The 18,070-nt window shown below is 34.6% G+C and overlaps 1 long non-coding RNA gene across 1 annotated transcript; it reads left to right on the top strand.

Annotated features, from left to right (window-relative positions):
• The first annotated feature begins 5,414 nt into the window (after nt 1–5,414).
• LOC149557894 (uncharacterized) lies at nt 5,415–6,956 on the top strand. The gene is made up of 3 exons (XR_016352421.1): nt 5,415–5,918; nt 6,038–6,658; nt 6,714–6,956. It is a non-coding gene; the product is annotated as an uncharacterized LOC149557894 (long non-coding RNA).
• Nucleotides 6,957–18,070: the final 11,114 nt, after the last annotated feature.

The following is an 18,070-nucleotide window of genomic DNA, read 5'->3' as shown; positions in this document are numbered from 1 at the left end:
ATGCAAAATCTAGAAAAGTGGTTGAACAAAGTGCAACTTCAAAGGAAAGGATATTGAATTACTTGCCTCATCTTGGAGAGGGTGGTAATTATATGCTATATGAATTTAATTTCAAATGATGTCAATGGGAATTGATATGACTATTGGTGATTACATGGTGACTAAAGATAACATGGCATTTTTGTCTTTTAAATCCTTTATATATCAAGAAGAGATAATCATGGTTAAACATGTTGATCATTTCATATTAATCACTCGGACTTATTTGCAAGTTTATAACTATGAATTATTACTTGATAAGGCTAAGTTCAAGTAAAAAGGCTTTCCATGTGCCTTCCTAGGCTAGATTATACTTTCCTTGGGAAGGGTCATTTATGACAATAATTTTACCCTTTTGTGACTTTTTATGGGTGATTATTTTGACATTTCTATTGTCAATTATATTGAGCTACTCTGGTTTTGCAAGAGTGTTGTCGTGGGTATTACTGGTCTTTCAAAAATGGAGGTCAAAATAGGTGGGGATATGGTTTGGGTCGAACCAGACTAGAAAGAAGAAAATTTTTGCAATGACCCAATACTATGGATGGTTTTGGATGAGGGGGGTTCTTTCCATTCATGGAAGTTGTGAATGGGTTTGATGAATGTCATTCCCTCTAATTTGTAAATAGTTAGAACAAGAGGGAGGTTATATAAGGTGTATTACCTTCAAAGTAAATTAGGAGGTAATTACCTAAGCTATTGAGCTTTTAACTAGAGGCCAAAACTGAAGAAAGTTAGTCATGTGCTAGATTAAAAAAATCATCAACAAATTTTTTCTACAAAGGAGAAGAACCAATTAAGCTATGTGGCAGCTTTGACAGAAAAGAGCTCTTGGGACCCCAAGACAAGTTATGTATGCTTCTTATGAAATACATTAGCACATGGAAGGGTGTTTTGATGTCTATTATTACTACCATTTTCCTCTACTTAATCACTTCGAATACCATGATTTAGTTTCCTTTTCTTTTTATTTTCTCTATTCCCTTAAGTCTATAATAAATGAGTTTAGGGAATGTATAGAATAAGGGGAAAAAATTATTATCTTGCATCAAGGTCTTATTCTTAGGCTTTATAAATTCCATCTTGTTCAATGTCCCCCTAGAAATGTCCTAGTCCAAAGTGCCCCTTCTTCCTTGAGACCCCCAATAGTAAAACATCTACCCAAACAAGTAAAAAGAAGGGTCTGAAGAAGCCTAAGTCCCCACCACCCACACTCCAAGATTCCCCTATCTTTATGTCCCAACCAAAAATTGACAAAAAAGGCCAAAAAAGAAAATCTTGGGAAGATTAAGGCCAAAACAAGTTTTAAAAACCTAAAATTAATCCTAAAATCCACCTAGTGGAATCAAATATGGTAGCCATAGAAACCCACCATAGGTCCATAAGATTGCTTCCAAACCTAGGATGAAGAAGAAGACTACTAGGAAAATAAATATTGTTGAGAAGGACATTAGTGACTTAGATAATAACAAGGAGTCTAAAAAGTTAGTCTCTAAAAAGCTACCTCTAGGAATAGTCTTAGGTCAACCCATGTCTTCGACAACATTAAAACTAAAACCCTAGACCTCACAAAGTTTAAGCAGGAGGATGAAGCAAGAGTATTTCTCGAATGATTATCACATCCTCCCTTCATGCCTCTATGAACAAAGGAAAAAAAAGATGGACATAGGTGACCACTCGGTTGATGGAGAGGGTTGTGGAATGTGTAAAAAATGGGATTGAAATCCAAAAAATAAAAATAAAAAGGTGGAAATATTGGATGAGATTTTCTTATGGGTCGTTCACTTTGTGTTGAAGGTAATGCATTCTTGTGCAACTACTCTATGCCTTCTTCAACAAGAATTGTGGAATAAAATGAATGCAAGAGATAGTGATCATAAGGAGTTGTTTTGGAACTGATGACTACATAAAGTTGTTGTCAAAACCAAGGGGAGTGAGAAAGATAAAGAAGTTTGATGTTCTCAGGCTATTTGGGTGTCTATTTGATTCAGTTGCAACGTGGTTAAGTTATAGTTTTTGTTTCTAGTTTATCTATGAGGATCCTTTAGTTTTTCCCTGTGCAGATTATAAGACCATTTTAGTTTGTAGTTTATTAGACAATTGGTTTTCACATCATAAGTAGGAGGTATTTTCCACAACAACTCAAATTGTGATATTTCTATTAGGATTTAACTATGTAGTTTTTTGAGTCAAACTCATTGCCCCATATTTCATGAATAGTAATTCACATAGATCCATCTCTCATGAAAATAAATGGGACACGTAGCACTCATTGGATCTAGGTGATGCTCACAGAGGTGGAGCACCAGGACTTCCTAGGAGGTCACCCATCCCAATACTACTCCAGCTTAAGCGCACTTAACTACAGAGTTTCCTCCATGATTAAGCCCACTCTTCTTGCAACATAATTTGTGAAACCTTCACCAAGTTTTGTGCCTTGTGTTCCATTCATTAGAAATCCCCTTAAGCTCATCAATTGATAAGTTGGAGGTAGTTTCCATAGCAAGTCAAATTGTGATATTGCTATCAGGATTTAACCTTATAGTTTTTTGAGTCAAACTCATTGATCTATATTCCATGAGTGGTGATTCACATGAATCCATCTCTCATGAGAATAAATGGAACACTTAGCACTCATTGGATCTAGGTGAAGCACCACGACTTCCTAAGAGGTCACCCATCCTAGTACTACTCCAGCTTGAGCAAGCAGAGTGGTATTAACAAACCAAAGATCATAGTAGTACTTCTAGCTTACATTTATAGTTTTAGTAGAGTAGAAGTACTACTATGATCTCTAGTTTGTTAATAGTTTGAATGATACTATTTTGCATCCTTAGTTTTTAGTTGAGAAAAAAAATCTATTTTATTTGTTGTCATTTTAAAATATCTAATTATATTTTATCTTCACAATAGCATATAATGTGTTAACTTCTCTTCCATCATCACTTATTTTAAGTTAGACAAAATGATGTCTTCAAAATGTGTGTCCAAAGCCAAATTGGTAATTCATATATATATACAAATTTATACAAATTCATATATGTATTTTTGTATGCATTCATGTATAGACACAAGTGTAGATATGTATGTGTGTGGGTGCACACATAGAGATAAAGTAGCATGTACATTATTGTATTCTTGAAGGAGGAGGATTTAGTAATGGTAGGTGAAGAAACATGCTTGATATCTTGAACTTCATAGATGAAGTAGTAGATGAAGTGTGATATCTCTATGGGTGAAGAAATAAGAGTAGCATCTAACTAGGTGAAGTAATTATTAAAGTAATATAATTGCAACTGATTGTATTGTAAGTGAAATGTAATTTACAAGTGGAGTGATAATCAAAGAAGTATCTTGATAGGTTCAATTGTAAATGCAATGGTATCTCACATATCGTTTAGAGTCCAGTATCAAATTGCAAGTCAAGAAGTATAAGGAGCCACAAAGGATAAGTTGTAAGAGGTGTGGACCTATAGTGCACACATATTCTTGCATTTATGGAGTGGTATTGATCAATTGTGCAAATTATGTGGTAGTCAAAATAAATGGTTAATGAGGCAATAAATAATGTGTATAAGATGTCACTTCGAAATGACTTTTTTTTTACCCTTGGATGCACAATGATAACTTGTTTCTCTATTTATTCCTTTTTCAGTTATTCCCTTTTTAAGTGGTCTCTCTTTTCTTTATTATTATCCTTGTTGGTTTAGTTTTATTATTTTGTTTGAGTTATTATCTCTTTCTTTTTAACTTCCTTATTTCCCTCTCTTATTCTTCTCTCTCTTAATTCTTGGATGTTGTCTTTCATGCCTTGGATTTTTTGCATTTTCCTCCTTCACCTCCTTTTTTATCCCTCCTTGGTGTGCAATTCATTGCTCTTCTCCTTTCATGATAATGGATCATGGAGTGTGATCCAAAATGTTCTCTTTGCTCTTATTTGATGCAAAATGATTTTCACACGTTGAATCTTAGAAAGAACACATTAATTTAACATGGATTGTGGAGATTTAATGTCTCTCATAAGAACTTAAGTTGCACATAAAGAGAACTTTAAAAAAAAGAGTTAAAATCTAATGTATTATTTAGGCACTTAAGATGCTTGAAGTTAGAGGTAACATTACTAGGGGAAGTGTACTAGTAGCTATTATATTTGAACCTTTGTGCACCCTCAAATACTAAATGCTACGTCTGATTTTGATGACCATTTCTTGGTTGTCTTTATATGCAACTTAACTACTTATAATTGTTTTGTTAGCTTTTAATTAGTAGCAATACACATTGCGGGCATCCATTATACACACAAGTGCCAAAAAATGGTCATTAAATGAAGTGTTGTTTGGTACCTACTTAGAGATGCCCCCAATAACCATGCGCAATACTTATGTGGAAACATCCTAATAGTCGTGTGTTACAGATGACAAAAAAATCTGCACAATTCTTTCAATTAGAATCTACAAATTCTAACTACCATGGGTACAAGTTATAATAAAAGACCAGATAAGAAATATGTGAACGAAAAATAGAATATAAACGCATTCTTCACTTGTACACTTCATATGAAATTTATATAATTTTTTGAAAACGAACATCAAAACACAAAACCATAAAAGAGAAGAAGCGTGGATTTCATTTCATCTATTATTTTAGGCCCCGTTTGGTTGCTGGAAGATGAGGGCCAAAACCGGGTTATCAGGGGTAAAACCAGGTTTTGCAAAAAAACTTTAGTGTTTGGTTGGTTAAAATCATAACCTGGTTTTCAATTTCATCTTCCAATTTTGGTCAAAAATTGGAAGAAGTTTCTTCCAACAAAAAGGTGGAATTCGAAATTAAAACCAGGTTTTGAATTTTATGACAGTTTTTTTAATAATATTGTGGGGTCCACGGTATATTCATCTTCCGTGTCAACCAAACGGACCATTAGCTTTCCAAACCACAAAACCAGGTTTTCGAAAACCTGGTTATAAGATAACCTGGTTATGACACAAATTTATCTTCTCCAACCAAACGGGGCCTTAAAGAATTCTTCCCTCCTACACTTCTTCCATGTGAGTTTTATATAAATCTTTAAAGAGATGTTTTAAAAAATAAATTATAATTCGCGAGGAGGACCAAAAACTAAACCAAAACGAGAAGAACCAGAGATTTCATTACATATATTATTATTTCAAATATTTCCAGTAACCAAAGCCAATTTCATGACCGGAGCCTATGACGTTTATGACGTGGCAGACCACGTTGGCGGTATCCAATCTTCTAGTTGACAAGGACGAAATCTCCGAACTATGGAAGAATTCCAACTTTCTGCACTCGCCGTTAGTTGACAAACAAACAAAAATGGTTAGTATTTAGTAAAAACATGCGGCGGGTATTTGAATGTGTTATTGAATGACGATGAAAGCTTTGAATTTTGCAAGTTTATGCAGTATTTATTGGTGTATTAATTTGTGCATTGAATTTATAGAGTAGCATGAGGACAGTGATGAGCCGGTGTTCATGAATATTCATGTACAGGTTTTTCTGGTTCGTGTTCATCAGATTTGTGGGTGAAAGATGGTTTTTTTATGAGGAGGAGAAGCAGAGTTGTGGATTTAATGGAAGAGCATGAAGCCCCGTGATCATTTTTCAGATGGTCTTTTAACTTTGCATTTATAGGCTCCACGGATTGATTTGCAGGCAGTAAAAACTTCTTTATTTCTCTTTTGTTTTCTTGGATCAATACGGTCCAGGTACAAAACTCCCATCTTGAAAAGCTGCAATGATTCAATCCTTGATCACATTTATCACCGTCCGTTGCTGAGCGATCTCGTGACATGGTTTAATTCCTGAGGGGCCAGGGCCGTGTATAATTTGCTGACATACATACACAGATGATGCACAAGGTTTGTGACATATATACACAGATGATGAACAAGGTTTGTGACATATATACAGAGATGATGCAAGAGGTTTATCTGGTTTCTTAATTGTGTATATATGTTTGTGGGTATAATTGTTGCAGGAGCCATGATTGAGGGACATAGAAAGGCATGGATTCTGATTGTGCTATTAAGCTTAGTGTGTTTCAGTCTCACATCAGCATCCAGGCAATCAGCTGTTTTTAGTACTGGAAATGGTAATAAAAATGTCAAAAAGGGTCATAAGCCCTTTATTGATCCATGCCATTCAAAGAACAATCTGCCATGCACTAGTCCTCCTCCAAGGCAGATGGAGATGAAGGGGAACACAACTACAGCAGAAAAAAGAGTGGTCCCAACTGGTCCAAATCCCCTCCATAACAGGTGAACATGAATGTATAAAAACCTTGTCTTTGGGCATATATATATATAATACTAAGTAAGATATAGAAGAAGAGAGTTATATAAGAGTTCTAGATAGTCAAGAAAAACACCATGTTTAAGTGTAGTGGAGAGAGATTTCATCGGAGATATAGTCGCTACTACGTCAACATTAAGGTATCCAGACTCTTGATGAAGATTATATATGTATTGTAATATAGAGAAGGTGAAAGTGGTGCTACTTTTATAACAGTGCTAAGAAGGTTGGTCAGTTATGGTGGTGGTAATATAGGGATTCAAATTATGGAAGGTAGAGTTTTAGGGTTAAATTTTTTGTATTGATAGTAAAAGTCCCACTTTTAGCTTCTGGAGCATTGCTTGTTTTTATGTCCCCAGAAGCTAAAAGTGGGCTGAAATCATCATGATATGTTCGCAGCCAGCCAGCTGGTGTTATAATTGTCTCTTCTCAGCACCAAGTTTAACCTCCATTAGCTTAATGGAACATGTTGTTTCAGCTTCTTTCTTGCAGATTGTTAACCATCATGCTATCAGTATCAGCACAGATGTAATGTATTCACTTTGTAAGTGTTGTAGTTTTTATTATATATTAATATAAGAAGCTCAGATTTTTTAAGCTTTGCAGGAGGTGGAGTTTAAACTTCAATTAATTTTTGGATTTCAGGCTTTGGTTACTTGTATGCTTATCTTCATTTGTTTTGAATACCATTGTCCTCCTGCCTTTCTAATTCTTAGTTGGCAAATATATGTTTATAATACATTACACTGTTCATACAAATTTCACCTAAATAGTGTGTTTTCCAGTGCGCTCACACTGAAATTAGTCAATTCGCCATTTGTGATTTAACCTAATATTCAACAGGCTTTCTTTTGGATTAGATCATATAGATTTATGGTCTAATAAAAATAAAACTTATTTATGCTAAACTGTGGAAGCTTCACAGATCTAATCTAATGATTTCAATTGTTTTGTATTGAATCTTTGTCAATCCCTTCTTGACAGAGGGACAATTCAATTTTTCAAATTGAAGATTATGTGGTAAGAAATTTTGTGTGGAGTTTTGAGTAACAGTTTTAATGGAAGCATGTTTTGGGGATTTTAATATCAGATCATATTCTACCATCCATGTTTCCTTGAACTCTCTCGTCTTGATGATAGATTGTAGAGTATGATCTGAAAGGTCGATATTAACAAATGATACCCAATCAATCCCAGAAATATATTTGCATAATTATAGATTGTAGAAAACTACTATCTTAAACAGTTCTAATGTTAAGCTTTTTACCCTGTGATAAGGCACTGATATATCCAATTAAAACTATTTCTTTTGAGTATCAGAGCTCTTCGCCAATACAAGCCATAAAGAGGATTAAAACAGTGGTTACAGCAGCTTAGAGATTAATTTCAAGAATTCTTCTGGATTTACTGTCCATATTTTCCTTGAATCACATACACTGATTCATCATCGGAAAAAAAACTATAATTCATCATCGAACAAATGGGTTATAGAAAACTGAAGCCAATTAGCTTAGGGATTGTTAAGTTTGGATCAGAAATGGGCTATTATTGTTCAACTCCTTTCCTGAACATTTTCTGCAGACGTTGCATGCTTCAGTCTTGCTCCTCGGATAAGATGAGATTTTTTTGTCCTCTTGTAAATGATGGAGAAAGCGAATGTTGTTCTATCTCCTCATTAATGTACTTACTTATTCGTTATATGAGTTGGCAAGAATGTTGGTCTTTTCTCTTTTAAAATGACAGGAGGAGATAAACGTTGGCCTGCTTGTAAACATCGAAGAAATATGGGAGGTTCAATAGTTCAATTCACTTTGTATATAATCAAACTCTTAGATGATTAATAGAGCGCTTTGAATTTCTCTTTTATTATTGGATTGTGTTCCTGGATCAGTTATGTAGAATTTAGTTGTATTATTATTTTGGAGTATACTATGTTCGAACATTTTAGATTACATTTTATAATCTACTGTTGGAAACTTTTCCTGTCCTATTATTCAAAATATTGATACAAATAAATTATATCCAGAACCACAGCATAATAATAATTTCTGAACTGAGATTTTTCCTTCATGATAATTGTTGTTGTTGTTTACATAGACATGCTGTAGTCTTGTTATATGTATGGTTATTGATTGGTATCTATTTGCATCTGAAGTGTTTAATTTGATTCAGAATCTTGATAAAGTATGATTGGAAATCTTCATTTAAAAATCTTGGCACAGTCACTTTCAGAAATACTACACCATACCATCATGAATTATACAAATTTAACATCTTTAATAAATATTTGCAAGAGCTTCTGGATTTGATTGTGCAAAGTTTTTTATCATCAACATTTTAAATCATACTATGTTATCCATCACCAAGATGAAATCAAACAGCATAAGAGAGCATTAGAATGAATCTTCCTTTTTTTCCTTATGCTCTCTTATTCTACTCGTTTCATCATAATGATAAAAATCACTGATTCGAAACACCGATGCTAAAAAGCTTTGCACAATCAAACCAAAAAGCTCTTGCAAATAATTATCACAGATTGTAGAAATCTATTCTCATTGATATTTAATAACACAAGAACCCAAATTTTCTTTGAGCTTAATCTCATTTTTAGGACTACCCAGATAAGTTCTTGTTTAATGAATGCTATGATAGGGACAAAAAAGGCTTGCAGAGGCATTATCAGAATTTCTTCCAGTTACAGTTCCTATCCAGGCAGCAGTCTTAAAGGGAAATACACCTAGTTCTGATCAGGGTTTTGCGGTTGCATGCATCAAAAAAACCCTGACAGGGAGCCTTTCTCCCATGGCCAGGCCTTACCTTTTTGAAGCAAAAGCAGATGGGTACACAGAAAATTTACTGCGAAAATCTCAAAAGATTGCTTCCTTCTAGGTAAAGACATGCATCTAAACTCATCCAGTGGATGCCTGTATATCAGCTGAAAAGCTCGTCTCTCTTTTCCCTTGTCTGCCAAATAGGACAACTGTGATTCCTGAAGGGAACAGACATTACAGACATTAATCTGGAATGTAAGTACTGAGATAATAAATATTTAATATTATGACTGCAATTAATGTGGGGGCCTTGTCTCCACATTTCAAACCCCAAAGCTAAATGATAGCCAATCCCCATAAGCACACTGAATTACACAGGGACAAGTTTGTCTCAATGTATTTATGATGAATGCATTGATTTCATGTCAGGAGAGAGTGAAGGGCTACTCGATTCCCTTGTTAGAATTCCAATTATCTCATTATATTCAATACTACTTTATGGTTTTCTGCTCTAATCTATTGGACAATGGATGATTGTTTTTGCTTTTTGTTTATTCGCTTGCACCATGTACTAGGCAATTATTTTGGCCTGCTTGGGAGCAATAACTGTGAGTTTCTTCTCTTCTCAAAACAATATTATTGTTGTTATTATGATAATCCATTTCCCAACGTATCAAGTTTTCATGCTGATAGGCCTCATTTTTTTAAATACTTGTATGCTTTTCCAGTTCCTTTTTGGGTTTTTGGTTTTCATGCGTTGATGATTTTGACTGAAAATGGCATCTTTAAACTTGGACTGTTGTATTAAGACTCATGCTACTTTGCTTGCAAATTGCATATGAAATGGCTTTCTATATTCATTATAGTGTCTTGTGCCACTTTATTAGGTAGAGACCATGCATTGGACACTAAGATAATGCTAAAAATATATCTCCGCATGGCTTATAAGCACTCTCCTCCCCGGCTCCTAGTGCATGGAATTATCTACATCTTCATTCTTGATCTTATTCATCTTCACAATGTCTTGTAGCTAACTACCATGAGAAAGTGTCAAGAACAATTTTAACTTGTGCAGTGGAAAGCGAAGTAACGATGACAAGTGCTTTCACTTTCTTGAATGATGTGATTGTATCTTCATTAAGAATTATTAAGATAACAATTTAAGTGTCAGTTTTCCCTTTGAATAATTAATCTGACCACGTTATTAGGTTTATAGTTTAATGTATTTTAAAATTATCAGGTGTATGCTAAGGTGTAGATTTGATCTAACATTCTTTGATTCCAACCATGAAGATGAGATACTCATGGTGTTGTGGCAAGAAGCAGTAGAGAACTTGGGTTGACAAACATTTGTATTCATTGTTGATATATTGCTAATGATTGTGATAAAGCTATTACGAAAGATGATAATGGCGAATGTCTTACAAGTTCCCTTGTTGTTAATAAGAGTGAGCCTATTGTTTCTATGGTGAAGGTTGTAAGTGAAGAGTTTGATGGTGTTTTTTATGCTATCTTTCCCACCCAAGATGAGGTAGAGAGGAAGATACAAATTGCTAACCCAAACTCCATTTTTTCTAGTGTAGTTGATTGGTTTAGGAACTCACTCATTGGGAGTATTTGTGTAATTGCCCCAATATTGATGTTTTTAGAAGGTGGGTGCTTTGAAAGTGGAAAGTAGAAGATTATGTTGTGGTAGTTGCTATGCTTGATGTTTCTTTTCCATATTTGCATTTTCCAATCCGAATGATTTCTCAAGGACTCTTCTAGAAGGTCCTTGTTTTTAAGAGAAAATGGTCTTTGTCTTTAAGAAGACCTCAGAGCTTTAACCTAATGATTGATGATTCCATCAAGTTTCTCGTGTGGGTTAGGTTATTGAGCCTTCCATACGAATGCCATGACAAGAAAATCTATGTTTATTGCAAATTCCATTTGGTAGTACTTGATGTTGATGTTGATGTCATGTAGCTAACTACCATGAGAAAGTGTCAAGAACAATTTTAACTTGTGCATAGAAAAGTGAAGTAACCAGGACAAGTGTTTTCACTTTCTTGAATGATTTGATTGTATTTTCATTTAGAAACATTAAGATAACAATTTAAGTGTCAATTTTCATTTTGATTAATTAATATGATTGTGTTATTAAATTTATAATTTGATGTATTTTGTAAATTATTAGGTGTATGATAAGGTGTAGATTTGATATAACATTCTTTGATGTATACAAACATATATATGCATGCATAGATACATGAAAGTTTAAAATAAAGATAAAGATTGAAAAAGACAAGCTTTCTGTCTAGGAATCAAAGCATTGTGACTCAATAATGTAGTTCACTCACAAAATATTGAGTTACAAGGTTATAGTTGATTAATTCTATTATACACTCAACTTTGTGCAATTGAGTTATTATGCCAAGTAGAGGTGAAAGCAAGAGTTGGAGTGAAAGGTGTGTAGGAAAGGGTTTTAGAATCTTATACAAAGAAAGAGTATGGATTTATAAGAGGAGATTAAAAAGGTGATGATAGAGGGAGAACTAATTGTTGGTCCCAACAATACTGAGAGGCGAGATGAGTCAATACCAACTCTAGAATTGGTTATTCGTCTAACCTTTCCAAGTATACTAATTAATAGCCACTTGAGTGCTAAAAAGACTACAAACATAGTAAGAGAGAAATAAGTAAACTTATACACAAAAGAATTCATCAGTGGGCACAAATATTTCATACGTGGAAACCCTCGATGAGAGGATGAAAACCATAGTGGGGATAATATACCCGCTAGCCTTTTACTACAGATAAAAGGTTGCCTAGTTAAGAGCTACAACTTGTTCCTTCTAAGAACTCATTCTGTTAAGAATGTCAACAACATGTTAGGATTACAATTAGCTTGCTAAGGCTACCTTCTTACAAGGTTTAGCATGCTCCTTGTGAGAGGCACCTTGTTAAAGGATTTAAGATATGCTTTTTAAGAGGTTACAAGATTATTACAATTGTTAGAGAGCAATCAAATGTAATCTAAAATGTATAGCACTCCTTTCTTGATAGATCTCCAATGAATACCTTTTGAGATATCATGATCTCCTCTTGTCGCTTGGGCGCACTCTATGATATCCTTATGTATCACTTTTCTCTACTCACCTTGTTTGTACTACACACTTCTTCTAGTTAGATGTAGATTTGTGTCACAATCCTCTACTTAATAGTTTCATCTTTCATTTTGTTCTTCCTTCTTATTGGCTTAGTGTACCATTTTCTCCCTTCACTTGTTTTCCTTTGCTTACACCAGTTCTCTTTGTTTCTTCAACATCATTCCAAATGCACACCCCACTTTGAATGTGTGAAGTCTCCTTTTATCTATAGGTGTCAAAACCCTAGGAGATTATCCCGCTCAAACTAGTGAATTCAGATTATTGAGTGGTTCATGAGCAATGTATGACACCTACAATGTAGGGTCTAGACTAGTAGTGTTGTATGTCTATTCTAGGTCTCACCTCAATTCAATTATCCTTTCTGGATTCTGTCATTCTTGTTAGAATACTAACCAAATTTGAATCTTCACCATACCTGCTCTACCATGTCATAGTGATGACTCTTCATGCTAACTATGGTCTTCTTCTTGTCTCATTCTCCATGTGGACCAGTGAAGATTTCTACCAATTCCCATGAGATGAGGTATTATCCTTGACTAGTTGTTAATCAATAATAAGACATGTACACCAACTACTCTTCATTATGCCAATGTGACCAGTTGGGTCAACAATCTCCCCCTTTGGCATTGATGACAAAATATATAACATATCTTTGTTGAGTTTGATACTGGTAGAATATTTATGGACTTAACCATTTTCTGCTCCTTTCTACATCTTCTTTTATTTTACTCCCTCAATGGTGTATCTCTGACTTGACTTTTCTCCCAAATGTCTTTAGGGTCAACTCCCCCTATAATTATCATTTCTCTATGTTTTCTTCTTTCATCTTGTCTCCCCTTTTAAATTATTTTATGGGTTCTTTATCATCCTCTTTGAGCTCAATCTCTTTACCTCCCCCCTTGATATTTCCTTCTTATCTTTATCTCGCCTTTTCCTTTAGCCTTTGTCATTCTTTCTAATTTTGAATCTTTTATCTCCCCCTCTTTGTCATCAATGGAAAAGGGAATCTTGCCTTTACAAATTCCAGTCATATCTTTCATGTGTTTAGGACTATTCAGAGTGCTAATGTTAGATTGGTAATTGTTGGGAGGCGATTTCCATTTCTTTGATGGTTTTCCCATGGCTTGTGGATAACAACACATCTACCTCCTTAACATGTCCTTGGATAATTCCTATTGTTGGGGATAAGAAATATTATAGCTCAAAGAGTGTGGATTTCCTCTTTTTTTGTTCTACACTAACCTTGTTTATCAGATGAATCTTTTCTTGAATTTGACTGGTATACATGTTATCCAAACTAGTTGAAACATCAAAAGATGTTTGAGTGAGTTGCAGTCCCTCATAGGTTGTTCGTAAAGTATCATTTGTATCTATCAAAAAGTTTAGTGAGTCAAATATCCTGTGAAGGATTGGAGAGATATCCTTCAATAATTCAACTACAGTGTCTCTTGCTTCTACAAGTTTCTATGAGTGATGATTAAGAGGTTGCTTGAGATTTTCTTTTTACTTCATTTTTCTAAGTAGCCCTATTGCTTTACTGACATCTACATTCTTGTGTATGTGCCATATTTGATCAATAAGATCTATGTCAGTGTCATATTTCACATCACCGAGTATTCCTATGACTATTGTCCTTCCTTTGATTAAGGTCTAATGTTGTTCCTATCTCACATGAGCTTTCTTAGTCATTGTAAATTTTTATAATGAGTGATTATGATGATTGAGCTCTTCATTGCTCAAATCGTTCACTCTTCTTGCATACTTATCCAATTCATTTTGAATTTTCTCAAGGTCTTCTATTTCATGAGCATGTCATTCAAATAGTTCTCCTTCATCTTCAGAGCTCGAAGATGATAATGAGGAGGATGGCGTTCTTCTCCTCTTGATTCTTTTCTCCTTAGATTGATTAGACTTTAACTCTTCCTTGTTGTATATTTGAGCTTTGTAGAGATTTTTGGCTTTTTTGGTGTTGATTAATTGATCAGTTGGTTAGATTCCTACTCCACACCTCTGTATTCTTGTAGAATTTTCTCAGTAGTGTCCCTTCCTAGACTCCTTTTATCTTTGTCCCTTTCTTCTTTGACCTTTGTGGATGTGATTTCCTTCACATGTCGAGTATGTTCTTGTGTGCTTGGTGGGGCATCACCTTCTTCTCTTCTTTCTTCATCCTATGTTGTGCATGATGCTTTTGTGCTTATTACAAGTGATAGCTCAAATGGCTTTGAGGTCTCAACTTGTTTGTTTTATGTCAAAGTGACTTGAGGATTTATTAATCCTAGCGATATTTCACTCTTAGCGGCTTTCATACCATGAGCTATTGCATATTCAATTTTCATTGGAAAGGTTAGAGGATTGAATTTAATAGGTTCTTCATCTGATTCTTCAACATATCCCTCAAACTCTAATGCTTTGATAAGGCCAAAAAATGTGATTTTCTTTACTTTTCCTTTGTCATTTGAACTTGTTCTAGTTAGAGCCTTAGTTTATCTAGAGAGATTTTGTGCACACTTGAACTCCATTTGATCTGCAATTGAAATCCAACCTTTCATTTCTCTTTTGAACACTTTTGTTTCTTTCCTATTGGTATCAATGCAACATTTTGAAAAGTCAAGAATTCTAAGATGTATGCTCCCACATATGTTCATATCCCTATTGGGGTATATTCTAGCCTAACCTTTGATAGTGAGTCATTGAGAATTTCCTTGAGTTGGACCACACCATTTTTCCACTTCTTTGTGATGACTTCTTGTAACGCCCCGCTAGGGAACCCAAAAGAACTAACCTAAAGTTTTCACTAAGTTTGTCAAACATTATTTTTTAAAGTTAAATATACAACAATAGTTATAGAATAGTGGAAGCAATTAACATACACTCATACATCAACAACACATAAAAAATTTAAAACTCTTAAGGTTCCCATGATGTTGAATCACATTTAAGTTTAATTAACAAGGCATGTGTAGGATCATGGTGTACCAAACTATGGCTTTAAGTGGCAGTGAAAAATCAACAAATTAGGGTTATGTCAACCTGACACATAATTTTGAAGTGGTTATGGACTTTATATCAAAAAGTTGTAAGAAAATAATCAGTAGGAAATTGAATGTAGTTTCTAAACTACTAGGCCTTATTAGGAGAAAAAAATAGTTGATTGGTCAAAAGTTTGAATTTTAATGCAATACTACGAAAATTTTAGGGCAAAAATAAAAAGTAGGTGTATGTCTGACCACCTTAATCAAAATCAAATGATAATATTTTTTTAATATAATTATAGGTATGAAAAGTAGACTCATGCTCGGATGCGACGCATATTTTTCGATATTTTTATTCCAAATAAATAATTAAATATGAATTTTCTACCAAAAAAATTTCAGAAAAAAAAAGTCTCGTGTCTGACCACCTTAACTAGTAGAAAATTTTACCAATTTTTTTTTTTCTTATACTAGGCGAAACATAGAATGTGACGCAACTTTTAGATTTAAAAAATGTTATACCATTTGAAATTTATAGCTATTTTTCAATCAATATGTCAATTAGCTCTTTACAATAATCTTCATTGATAATTAACTAATAAATACTTATCGAACTCAGAATTTGACAGAAATTATATTGATGGAATCATTCAATTTTGATCAAAATAACATTGTCAGATGGCTACCCGAAGTGTGAGTATCACTAAAACCCTCTTCAAACATGTCTTTTGGGTTGACCAGGTAGGCTTGGTAAATACTAAGCCTAATTAGATATATCTGATTTTCAATCGGATATCCAATATGCTTCGGCAGAATTTGGATGGGAAATTTCAAATCCCAACCCATTTTGGAGGGAAAATTGTGTTTAAAAGTTATAGCTTATGATTTATAATTTATTTCACTTATATTACTATGTAAAGACGTATATTAATATATATTATATACATAATAACGTAATGTAAAGATATAAGATATAATCTATTAATATATAATAATATATTATGTTAATCTTATTACAAGCTATAAATATAATTTATATTATTATTATTTTTACTAAATATAATAACGTAATATATATATAATATGTATCATATATTATTATATTAATATATATGTTATTAATATATATATATATAATAACGTAATATTTTTATTAAATATAACAACGTAATACATATATATATGTTATTAATATATATGTATATTATTAATATATATGAGTCAAAGGGGGTCATAGCTCAACCATTGAACCCCTTTGACGCATTAAATGATGACATATCTCCCTAGGGGTCCTAGTGACATATTAAAATGGTTAATATGGGTCAAAGGGGGTCATCGGGTGACCTATGACCCCTTTTGACCCATTAGTGACAACATATGTCCCTAGGGGTCCTAGGACCCCTAGCGACATATTAGAATCATTCATATTGGTCAAAGGGGATCATAGGGTGACCTATGACCCCCTTTGACCCATTAAATGACGACATATGTACCTAGGGGTCCTAGGACCCCTATGAACATATTAGAATCGTTCATATGGGTCAAAGCCTGACCTATGACCCCCTTTGACCCATTAAATGATGAAATATGTCCCTAGGGGTGCTAGGACCCCTAAGGACATATTAGAATTGTTCATATAGGTCAAAGGGGTTCATAGGGTGACCTATGAACTCCTTTGACCCATTAAATGATGACATATGTCCCTAAAGGTCCTAAGACCCCTAAGGACATATTAGAATGGCTAATATGGGTCAAATGGGGTCATAGGTTGACCTATGACCCCCTTTCATGCATTAAATGATGACATATGTCCTTAGGGGTCCTAGGACCCCTAGGGACATATTATAATGGTTAATATGGGTCAAAGGGGGTCATAGGTTGACCTATGAGCCCCCACGACCTATTAAATAACGAGATATGTCCCTAGGGGTCCTAAGACCTCTAGAGACATTAGAATGGTTAATATGGGTCAAAGGGGGTCATAGTGTGACCTATGATAGCCTTTGACGCATTAAATGATGACATATGTCCATAGGGGTCCTAGGACCCTTAGGGACATATTAGAATGGTTAATATGTGTGAAAAGGGGTCATATGTTGACCTATGACCCCCCACAACCCATTAAATGATGAGATATGTCCGTAGGGATCCTAGGACCCCTACGAACATATTAGAATAGTTAATATGGGTCAAAGGGGGTCATAGGCTGACCTATGACCCCTTTTGACCCATTAAATGATGAGCTATGTCCCAAGGGGTCCTAGGACCCCTAGGGACATATTAGAATTGTTCATATGGGTCAAAGGGGGTCATAGGGTGACCTATGACCCCCTTTGACCCATGAAATGATGACATATCTCCCTAGGGGTCCTAGGACCCCCAAGGACATATTATAATGGTTAATATGGGGTCAAAAGGGGTCATAGGGTGACCTATGACCCCCTTTGACACATTAAATGATCACATATGTCCCTAAGGGTCCTAGGACCCCTAGGGACATATTATAATGGTTAATATGTGTGAAAGGGGGTCATAGGTTGACCTATGACTCCCCACGACCCATTAAATGATGAGATATGTCCCTAGGGGTCCTAGGGGTCTTAGGACCTGTAGGGACATATTAGAATGGTTAATATGTGTGAAAGCGGGTCATAGGTTGACCTATGGCCCCCCACGACTCTATTAAATGATGAGATATGTCCCTAGGGGTCCTAGGACCCTTAGGGACATATTAGAATGGTATATATGGATCAAAGGGGCTCAAAGGGGGTCATAGGTCACCCTATGACCCCCTTTGATGTAAAGAAACTTGGCAACAAAGAATATA

Source organism: Cupressus sempervirens, chromosome 5 (assembly GCF_028749045.1).
Source record: "Cupressus sempervirens isolate cs-2001-9-10 chromosome 5, ASM2874904v1, whole genome shotgun sequence".
NCBI classification, from domain to species: Eukaryota; Viridiplantae; Streptophyta; class Pinopsida; order Cupressales; family Cupressaceae; genus Cupressus; species Cupressus sempervirens.
Note: the sequence above shows the minus strand (reverse complement) of the source record. Positions and strands in the feature narration are given on the sequence as shown.